This window comes from Nomascus leucogenys, chromosome 16 (assembly GCF_006542625.1).
Source record: "Nomascus leucogenys isolate Asia chromosome 16, Asia_NLE_v1, whole genome shotgun sequence".
In the NCBI taxonomy this organism is placed as follows: Eukaryota; Metazoa; Chordata; class Mammalia; order Primates; family Hylobatidae; genus Nomascus; species Nomascus leucogenys.
The window spans coordinates 29104033-29114945 of NC_044396.1; the positions used below are offsets into that span (position 1 = coordinate 29104033).

General features: G+C 38.7%; 1 protein-coding gene across 1 annotated transcript in view; it reads right to left on the minus strand.

Moving 5' to 3' along the window:
* Positions 1–6202, minus strand: part of PKIA (cAMP-dependent protein kinase inhibitor alpha) — an 89661-nt gene extending 83459 nt beyond the window's left edge. The window contains exon 1 of the mRNA XM_003269463.4: positions 6027–6202. The gene's annotated coding sequence lies outside the window, so the exon portion shown is untranslated. The remainder of the gene's footprint in view (positions 1–6026) is intronic.
* Between the last annotated feature and the right edge of the window lie 4711 nt (positions 6203–10913).

Consider the following 10913-nt stretch of genomic DNA (forward strand, 5'->3'; position numbering starts at 1 on the left):
TGCTTAACTGACATCTGTGATGCACTTTGTCATCTATGATAAAAAAATGCATGATTTGAGAGACTTTAATTCTCTCAATACTTGCATATAGCATTTTTCCTCCATGAACTGGAAATGAAAAAAGTGAGAATATTTCCTTGCTCAGATCATGTTCAATTGATTTCCTTATAGTATCTGCATTCATTTTTAAGACAGTATGAAAGGGTTCCAGAACATTCAGTAATACTATCTGTTGCAGAATGTTAGGATTTTTATAGTCTATGTGCTACAGTATCTAGAGTATTCAAACTATAAATATCTGGGCATAATCTTTGACCCAACAATTCCACTCCAAGCATTCTTTGATCAAAAGTAAAAGTACCGACATATAAAGACATATGTATTAATATACTCTGTTTATTACCACATAACTTGAAGTCACAAAACAATTTGGAATTAAGTAAATGTTTTTCAGTGGGTTTTGACCAAATAAATTATGGCACCTTTATAGTGTATATTACTTGACATCTATGGAAGATAATATGGCAGTGTTATATGCTGGCCATGTTTAATATAATAGACAATGTACTGAAAGTGTTTAGCAATTCAAAATTACCATAGGTGTTATATACATACAATGAAATAGTATTCAGCCTTAAAAGGGAATGAAATTTTGATACATGCTGAAATATGGATGAACTTTGAAAACATTTATACTAAGTGAAAGAAGCCAGAGACAAAAGAACAAATATGTATGAAAGGGTTCCAGAACATTCCATAAGTGATTCCACTTATGCGGTACCTAGAATATATAAATTCATAGGCACAGAGAGTAGAATAGTGTTTACCAGGGGCTGAGGAAATGAATGGTTATTGTTTAATGTGTATAGAATTTCTGTTTGTGATAATGAGACAGTTCTGAAAACTGATAGTGGTGGTGATAGTTGCCCAACATTGTTAATTATACAGTTAAAAATAGCTAAAACAGTAAATGTTATGTATATTTTACCAGAAAAAAAATTTTAATTATAAAATCTATAAAATATGAACTTACCTGATATGGAGCACATTATAAAGTTTTCATAACATTTTACTTATTTTAGATGCTTATAATAGTTATAATCTTATTTTGGTACAAAAAGGGTATTTGAGAAATGTAAAGAAAGTAACAGCTTAAGTTGTCCTTTTGAGTTTTCTATCTTTCCATCTCTGTTTTTTTTCCAGACTAATGTTGTTCTTGTCACACCTCTTTGAATGCTCTTTAAATACATCAGGAACCATGCTTGCTAGTACCAGTCCCTTTAAGTATCAGCTGAGAATTTGAATGCATTTTTATGAATCTAAAATGATATGCAGCTCTTTCAGGCTGGTACTTGTTTTGGAACCTAGGAGGGATGAACATTATCATTCTTTCCTTAACTTGGCAAAAGCAAATATATTACTGCAGATGGCATTACCATAAAGAAATATTAATATTGAGACAGTTAATAAGTCCATCCTAAGAGAACTGAATATATTCCAAAGTAGATTACACCAATCAACTACTGGCAATGTTTTCCCACATATGTGGCAGTAAAATACTCTTAAGTCTGAGAACAGTTTCTTTTTTGTAAAAATGGCTTTGACTGGAAAACCTTAAATAAGTCATTTGGAATGTGTAACATTCGGAGCTCCCTTTCCATGTGTTTTTTGTGAATCAAGGTTCTTTGAGTCACTATTTTCACTAGCACTTGCTTCCTAGTCATCAGCTGTCTTCATGTCAGTTTTGGTGAAGGGCTCTCATTTCAGGTCTTAAAGTAAGGAGAAAAACAGAAGGAAAACCTCATCTCAAGTACTGGAAATGTAAGGGCTAATAATGGACACACATATTGTCCAAGGGAGCACAAATAGATGTTCTTTATTCTGTAAAGAGAGCTTTAGTGAATCCACAAACACCTGCGTTTGTATGCAAAATTATATGTGTATGCTTCTGTATGTACTTGGGGAGAAGATAACTTGAGATGTTAACCTAAACGTTTAAAAAGCACTGGAAAGATTAATCACAAAACAACCTGAAACTATTCTGATGGCTCTGACTTTGTGTTTTTACAATGTTTTCCCTCACTCTGTTTCACTTCAGAGCGGGTGGTAATATGCAAAAAATCTCTGCCACTCAGGTGACATCTCTGAGCCTCAGTTTTCTTAGTGTAAAATTTGCACATAGTATAAACATCGAATGAGATACCAAAGATGAAAGTCCCTAGAAGAGTGGCTTGAAACAAGATAAATGCTCACATGCATAAGGTGACTTCAATGCAATAATATTGAAAGCAGGTACAATGTCTTCATTAAAGATTTGTTTTGCTATGCTCACCATGCTTTTAGTATACATTTAAGGACATTTAAGCTCATAATACCTTTTGTAGATTATAATGATTTGAATGTACTCTCAGTATATTTACTATTACTATAAGGATTTTTTAAAAAACCAAATTAGCATTTGCACATATATTGAGAGTTTCACTTGGTTGGTGGAGGAGTGTAGGTAGATAGATTTATAACTCTGGAAAATAACTTATTTCTTCACTAAAATCAAATTGCTGAACACCTATAATACATATATGTAGCTAGACACCATAGAGTTGCAGGTAATAAAAACTTATTCCCAGACCCTGCTTTCAAGAGCTTTTTTAGAAGAGCAGACAAAGCATGTTCACATGAAAGGATAACCCAAAATAGAATGTGCTATAGGAATTTAAACAAGAGAGGGGCACATCTGGTGGGGGAAGGAAGGTGGGTATGGGGAAGGCTTCATAAGTGAGTCAGTATCTGAGGTGAACAAGGTTTCAACATGTAAGAGGATGGGCTAAGGGAATAAATGAAAACATATAGGCATGCCACCATGGGGTACAAATTGGAAAGAAGATCCACTTGGTTTAGGTTGGACATGGAGTACTTTAAGGGAATTAGTGACAAATTAGAATAAGAGATATCACAGTGCCTGATACATAGTACTTAATAATACCTTTTAAACACAAATATTTAATCCAAGAATAACATAGGAGAGGACTTATAAAATGAACAGGGTGAAATATTATAGAAATCTGGCAATTAAGAGGTCACTGGCAACTTTCAAAATAGCACTTTTTTCTACCCATTCTCAGTGGAGTCACTGGCTGACAGAAATGACATTTCTATTTGAGCCTTATTATTGCTATTCTTTTTCCTTCTCCATTTCAACATCTGTGAACTTTTAAAAAAGTTTTTATTTTTTAATTTGAGACACGGTTCCATTCTGTTGCCCTGGTTGAAGTACAGTGGTGCCATCATGGCTCACTGCCTAGAAGACTAAACTTTTTTTTTTGTTTTTTTGTTTTTTTTTTACACAATTGGAGAGCAGTAGATTGACTTCAGTTCTATCTTGTCAAACACAAAAGTACCTGCAGTTCATTTAGTATCTAATCATTTAGCATCTAATCATGCATGTCCTTCCATTTTTCATTCCTCTTTCAATTCTGAACACCAGCCAATTAGTTTTTCCTCTCCCTAGGAAACATTATAAGGAAAGGATATAAAGTCATAAATCAGTTTCAGACATAAAATCATACATACATTTCTGCTTAGGCTTCTAAATTTAGAAAGTTTCCTCAAACTTGTTTAAACATAACAAAGTCCAAATTCAGAAATCCCTTCAGTTTGATTATCTTCCTCAGTTGTACTAAAATGAAAATTAAATTTTCTAACTTGTTTTCTTTCTTCTCAACAAGATTTCTCCAACTCCAGTCCATAACTTAGTGGGTTCAACTCACCTGCAAAATCACTAGCAAGTATTATTCCACCTTAGGCAGCACCAGTCTCCTAATCCTGAACCTATTTCTTTCCAAAGAGTTTAGTTTCTTCAGAAACTAAATCATAGACACTTCAAATTTCTAACCATCATTAGGATATTCTCATGCACTTGCTCTTCAACAGAAAGGTGACTGTCAACATTACAGAAACTGCATTGTATTTCTAAGATTAATTGTACTAATCTGTATGTCATATACCTTAGGTTATTTAGAATAACTATATTAAAATTCATTATTATTCTATATTAATATTACTTCAGAATAATGATGTATATGGTTAAGTATTTTAATACTAGAAAAAAGGTGGTAGAATAGAAGGTTTGTTGTTCATCTTGTTCTTTGTTACCTCATAGTTAATGTGACTGAGTAAAAATTCTAGAATCTCAAGAAGTCAATATTTCAAACCAAAACCCTGTTTGACACATAATAACAACAAAAAAGGGACATAAGGTTATTGAGACCCCAAGGGGCAGTTCCTGGAGTGGATCACTCAGTAGTGGGCTTTGCCCACCCCCACCCCCACCCTATGCCTCATATACTGAAGATGGAGACAAAGAAACAAATTCAAATCTTTCTAAAGTGCATTTTATAAAAATGAAATTTGTAATCAGAAAGGCAATAATGATATATAATATGATTAACATGATTTTCCATACTAGTATCTTTGTTTAAAAATAACATTTGAAGAGGAAAGAAAGCAGAGGTAAAATTTTAAGCCACCAACTCTGCCCCTCTTTTTCATTGATCTTCTAATTTAATTTACTAAAATAAAATTGCATGGCTGTTGAGTCAATCTCTCTAATTTCAAGTTTAAAGATAACAGATCTTCCTTTAAATAGAACATTGGCACACAGATACCCCACAATCTGGCTTATTGCAACTGTTCTCTGTTGGTGAAGTGGCACGTTTGCAATCCCCATAACAGCCATCTTAACCATTTCACAGCATATTATTCAAATGTACATCTCTAGGTGGCAACAAGGATAGGCACTTGGGCTCAGTAGCAAGGGGTCTGTGGGGAAAATCCTAGGACGAGGGATAGGAACCTGCAAATGGCAAGACAGACTAGAGGATACTCAACCAGAGGCTTAGATTGGGCAGCTCCATTGGCTTTCTGACTGCCTACGAGGAAAACCTCACTGGAAACTCTTTTGAGGTTCTTGAGGAATCCTAGAGGCAAACGGACTCCTCTGCCTTTTGGAAAGGATTTGTCCCAAATCTTAACAGCTAGCTGTCTCAAAATCCAGCTGGACTAAAATTGCTTCAAGAAAAACTGGATGGACTGGCATTCACATTTTTACTTCTACCTATGCCTATGCATAGGGAACATCCCTCACACTCCAGTAGATTCTATCTGTCCTCTCTAGCTTTCAAGTAGCCACAGTGACTACAGCGAAGGGAGTTAATGGGATAACATGTTGGTACAGGGCCACAAGCAGGATATTTCATTCCATGCATTTGGGGGAAGGACACAGGTAACAGTATACAGGGAGAATACCGAATGAGAAATCTGTGTGAGGCAATGCCCTTTTTGGGACCTTGACAAAATCAGTCATGGAACCCAGGTGGTGGATAAGAGCTGACAAGAGTTGGTCTGTGAATGGGCACAGCATCTCCGAAAAAGATCAATGAAATGATTGACAGAGAAAATGGCAAATGAAGGAAGAAGCGATGTCAAGTGCTGCTCAACCCAAGCTGAACTCCAGAAGATAAGAGAAGTTTCCCCTCCAAATAGAGGCTCTTTCTAAAGGTTCAGTCTTGAAGCAGGTGTTTTGACATTGAGAGAGGCACTGGAAAGGGAGAGGACCAAGGACTACAGGAAGAGGGACGATTTCTGATTACCTCAGGCTGCTGCCAGGGACCTACTGCTCCAAATCCTCAAAATAAGCGAAGGTAAAAGGCACAAAAAGCAAAAGAGTAACTCAAATTATTTTACATTTTGAGTCCTCTTCACTGTCTACGCGAATCTGGCACTGAAATGGTAGATCACGTTCAAAAGAGTATAGAGGCAAGAACGCCGTCTTTGTTTGCCCAGTAACACTGCTCCTCCAACCTCTGCACTTGGCCGCCCAACATTTCCATCCTAGTTGTTGCTCCTTTTCTCATTGCAGAATGCAGCCGGGTTCTCCCCTTCTTCCCTCCGTGCTGCGAACCCCATTATTAACCAAGCGGAAAGCTCCACGCAGCGCGGCCAGGGCGCACCGGAGCCGGGCTGCTTACCTTCCCCGGACCTAGTCAGCGCAGGTCCCCGCGCACGCCGCCACGGGCCGCAGTCCCGCCGCGCCCGCCGAGTGCTCGGTCTGCTCGCGCCGGCCCGCGCCCCACCTGCCAGCTGCAGCCTCCGCTCCCGCCGCCGAGCTCCGGCCGCATGAAGTCATCCCCGCCCCGGGCCGGATCACCGCATTCCGCACCAGCCGTGGGGGGAGCGGGGCCGCTCCCGACCCCAGGGAAGACAGCCTGGAAACGGCGCCCGACGATCGCTGCCCTGCGAGGTTGTGGATTGATTTTCTATTAATGCTTTTACAGCTGCAGCATCGCTGGATTATGGACTGAGAGAGAAGAGCCAGGGGGGCTCTCTCTGCATAGCGTCCTTCCTCCGAGCGCTCCCCCGTCACCCCGGCTGCATGGACTGTTCCATTTGCCCCTGTGGGTTTCCCACCCTCTTCATCTTCCTTATCAGCATTGTTCATTTGGATGAATTTGAGAGCAAGAATTGTCTTTTAAGATAAACATTCAAGCTCTACAAAAACATTTTAAATTGGTAATGAAGCTTTCTAAGCCCTTCATAGCTCTCTCCATTACCCCCGCCCACCCCCCCGCGAACAGACACACACGCATACGCATACACACACACACACACACACACACACATACGTACGCACACAGCCAAACCACTCACAATTTTGAAAGCTAGAGCCTTTCACCCTCTCGCCTACGTAATAGAACGGGAATCTCCCAAAAGACTGGAGAAGTGGGGCCAACCGGAGAAAGCGCTCAAAGAAACAGTGGGGTGGCCCCATGATTTTGTTGTGTTTATGGTGCACTTGTGCACGGATATTCCCTCTAAGATCTCTTCCTCCTGCTTCCTTTGCTCTGGACCCCCTCCCCTCCCTGCCACATAATTGGGCAAACTGTTGTGACAGCTGTAACATTTGGAAATCAAAAAGCAGAATCTACATTAGCAGATGACTATCTCTTTCCCTAAGGATTTATGAAAATTTGCCTTGGGAATGAAATTAAGCATGTATTCATATAAGCCCTTTCCTTCTCTTTTTAAATCGACACTAGCTATTAACAAGATTGTTCTCTCTCCCCCACCCTTTCCTTTTGCTTCTTTCCCAAATCTTTTCAGGTTTGAGGGTTGAATGTTTAAGGAAAAATGGGACTAAATGTGCCTTCTTTGTAGCTGAGCCAGGGTTTCCCCCTAGCTGTTGAGTCATTTTCCAGTCGGGAGGTTCCTTGACACTAGGATTCTGTGGAATGGAGTTCCCTCTTTTAACTTGCCTTGCTGTTTGAATTGACCATCACTTGATACAGGCCAGCTTTACACTATGGATTTGTCCAGCAACCTAAACAGTGCAATTGCACAAGGCCAGGGAAGCACCTTTGCTAAATGAGATGTTTCCATCCCTCTGTCAGTCCCAAAGTTAGGTGGTAATGTAGCCAACAGCTTTCCAACAAAACTTAGTTAGAATTCTTGGTCATAGAATGTATGCTCTTTGAAAGCTAAAACAGCTTAATTCATCGCTCTGAGACTCACTTTCATAACATTAGCCCATTAATATTACCGTAGAGCAGGAGATTCTTAATCTGTATAAATGGAATTCTATTCATATACTCCTTTTATACAGATTAAGTATAATGGGAAAAATTAAGTATAATGGGAAAATTTTAGTTTCACTAACTTCTAACTGAAATTTAGCATTTAGCATGTCCTTTAAACATAATGCAGACAACAAACCACAAGAATGTTAGGAGTACCTGGGACTTTGTTTCCAATAGAAACAACAGCCAATTCCTTATTGCTGTTTTCATAGATATCTCTATCACTACACTGATGTTATAATCAAATCATCACTACATTTTTTACTTAATAGACTATATTTTTCAGCTTTAGTATCCAGAAAAATTGAGGAAATAATACAGGGAGTTCCCATATATCCCATTCCCAGTGTCTCCTATTAACATCATACATTAGTAAGGTACCTTGGTGTAATTCTGGCATTGCTATAAAGAACTACCTGAGATTGGGTAATTTATAAAGAAGGGCTCATGGTTCTGTAGGCTGTACAGGAAGCATGACTGGGGAGGTCTCAGGAAACCTATAATCATGGTGGAAGGCAAAGGGGAAGCAGGCAGGCCCTACATGGCTGGAGAAGGAGAAAGAGAAGTGGGAGGTGCTACACACTTTTAAACAACCAGATATCATGAGAACTCACTATCACCAGAAAGGCAAGGGGGAAGTCCTCCCCCATGATCAAGTCACCTCCCACTAGGCCCCTCCTCCAAAATTGGGGATTAAATTTGACATGAGATTTGGGTAGGGACACAAATCTGAACCATATCATTTGGTTACAATCAATGAATGTATACTGATCCATTATTACTAACTATAAATAAAGTCTAACTACATTTAAGTTTCCCTGGTTTTTACCTAATATCCTTAAATCTGTTCCAGGCGTCCATCGGATACCACACTAAATTTAGTTGTCATGTCCCGTTAAGCTCCTCTTAGCTGTGATCGTTTTTCTTGTTTTTGATGACCTTGACAGTTTTGAGGAGTAGTGGTCGAGTATTTGCCAGAAGGCCTCACTGTTGCAATTTGTCTGATGCTTTTCTTATGATAAGACTGGAGTTGTGAACTATTGGCAGGAGAAAGAGGTAAAGTCCCATTTTCCTCACATCATATCAAGGTGCTATAGTATTGATGTGATTTATGACTGGTGAGGTGTTGATCTTGATCGTCTGGCTGAGGCAGTGTTTGTCAGGTTTCTCTACTGTAATGTTATTGCCCATTCCTTGCATACTGTACTTGTAGGAAGTAACTACATGAAACCCAAACCTAAGGAGTGGGACTTTGGCTGTACCTCCCTGAGGGCAGAGTGTGTACATAAAGTATATGGAATTCTGCACAGGAGATCTGTCTATTCTCTACCAAGTATTCAATTACTTATTGATATAAATATTATAGACTCATGGAGATGTATTATATTTTATGCTTTTGGTAATAATCAATTACTACTTTATTTTGTTGTTCAATTTGTTCCAGTTTTGCCCATTGGAAGCTCTTTCAGTAGGTTCCTGTGCTCTTTTGACATACGCCCTTTGATGTGTGAGTTTGTGTGTGTGTGTGTGTGTGTGTGTGTGGCAGGAGTGGCAGGACCATTAACAATCCCTTACTTTATGATATTATAAGTTCCTCCAGTCTCAACTTGTATACTGCCTGCTTCATTCCTAGAATCAGCAGTTTCTTCATGGAGCCCTTGTTCCTTTTACTGGAGAATGGTAATACAAATCAAGATCTGGGCCCTAGACACCGTCATTATTGGCGGGTCATTTTGTCTAGGCCTTTCAACTAAGACAGGGAATATATGTATATACTTACCCATGCATATATACATGAGTATTTCTATATGTGACCATTCTGTTTCTTTATTAAGCTAAATATGAGCACATACTTATGTCTCCAACTTTAATCCTTTAACACATAGATCATTCTAGCCTCATCCCTTTGCTTGTCTGTAAATTCCTATTCCAATAGTGAGAATCATGGCTCCCACCATTCACTGTTATAATTGTTCAATTTCAGTGTACGTGTAAAGCAGTATAAAAATTGTTAACCCTTTCCCACAATATCACAATTTTTAGAGAAATATATATATAACTCTCCTATACTGTGTTTAATGAGTTTAAATGCCCATACCTTTGTATATCATGAATTTTGTTTTTAAATATTTTGATAACGGTATTTTAAACTTGATAATTAGTTTCCGTTTCAATTCTACATATTATATTTTATGCATTTAAAAGCATTATTTTAAGAAGAGTTATGTAGGTTGCTTCAGATTGTCAAAGGGAGCCATGGCAAAACTTAGGATACAAATTGTAGACTATTACTGTGAGGCTATAATGAGATGGCGTGAAATTGCCACTCCAGAGCTTCGGGGAGCTGATACTCTGTAAGTGTTATCCTTGCATACTTGGGCAGGCTTCTGTCCCCTTTCTCCTTTGAAAGTTCTAAATACCTTGAATGAGAGAACATGTTCAGCCTTCATAATTTATCATTTGGTTGAAGGATTTGCTAGGTATCTCATGTTGAAGATAAAAGTCCTTATAAAGTAAAGAGGAAGGAGGATGAGAAGGTGAAGAGAACTAGAAGGTTGAGATGACTGTGAAGGTTAGAGGTTTTGTAGTTGAGCAGACTTGGGCTTGGATCCCCAGCACTCACAGCCTGACTTTGTCTTGTTTCTGAGATGAAGACAGCAATTGTCTCAAGAGTGAAAGATGTTTGATCTTTTCCTTCAAGTTGCCTGAGGCAGTAGGGATGCAACTGTGGCGACTTGGGACAGTCCCAGAACATGTTTTCTTGACCCCCCAGTGTAGTTTACATCTGCGAAGCCAGACTCACTGAAGATAGTTTCTTGTGATAATATAGATACGTTCATCTATCAAAGTATTCTTACCAGGTACTTTTTATTCATGGAAAGGAATCAGTGTGTTGATGGTATTAAAGACAACAGTCAAAGACATTAAATGGCAGGATTGAACTGCTTCTGATATTCCAGCATGGTAAGAGGCATAGGGAAGCCAGAAAGAAAAGGGGAAAGATATTGGGAAATGTCTTATGTCAACATATAGGGTTTGAATCTGTCTTCTTGGAACTTTACATACAGCAATATGTAATTTTTTTTAACCTATGACTTGTTATTGCACAATTTTTTTTTTTAAAAAACCCTAGACCTTGGATCTTGACTTTGAGGTCTGCAATGCTTCCTTTCTGATATTCTCAAATTAGAGATCAAATGGCCTAGTGATATCATGAGTCTCAGCAAGGGAAAATGTGAAACCAGAGCCAGAGGCCCTGTGTGCTGGGAGCTGTCAGCATTT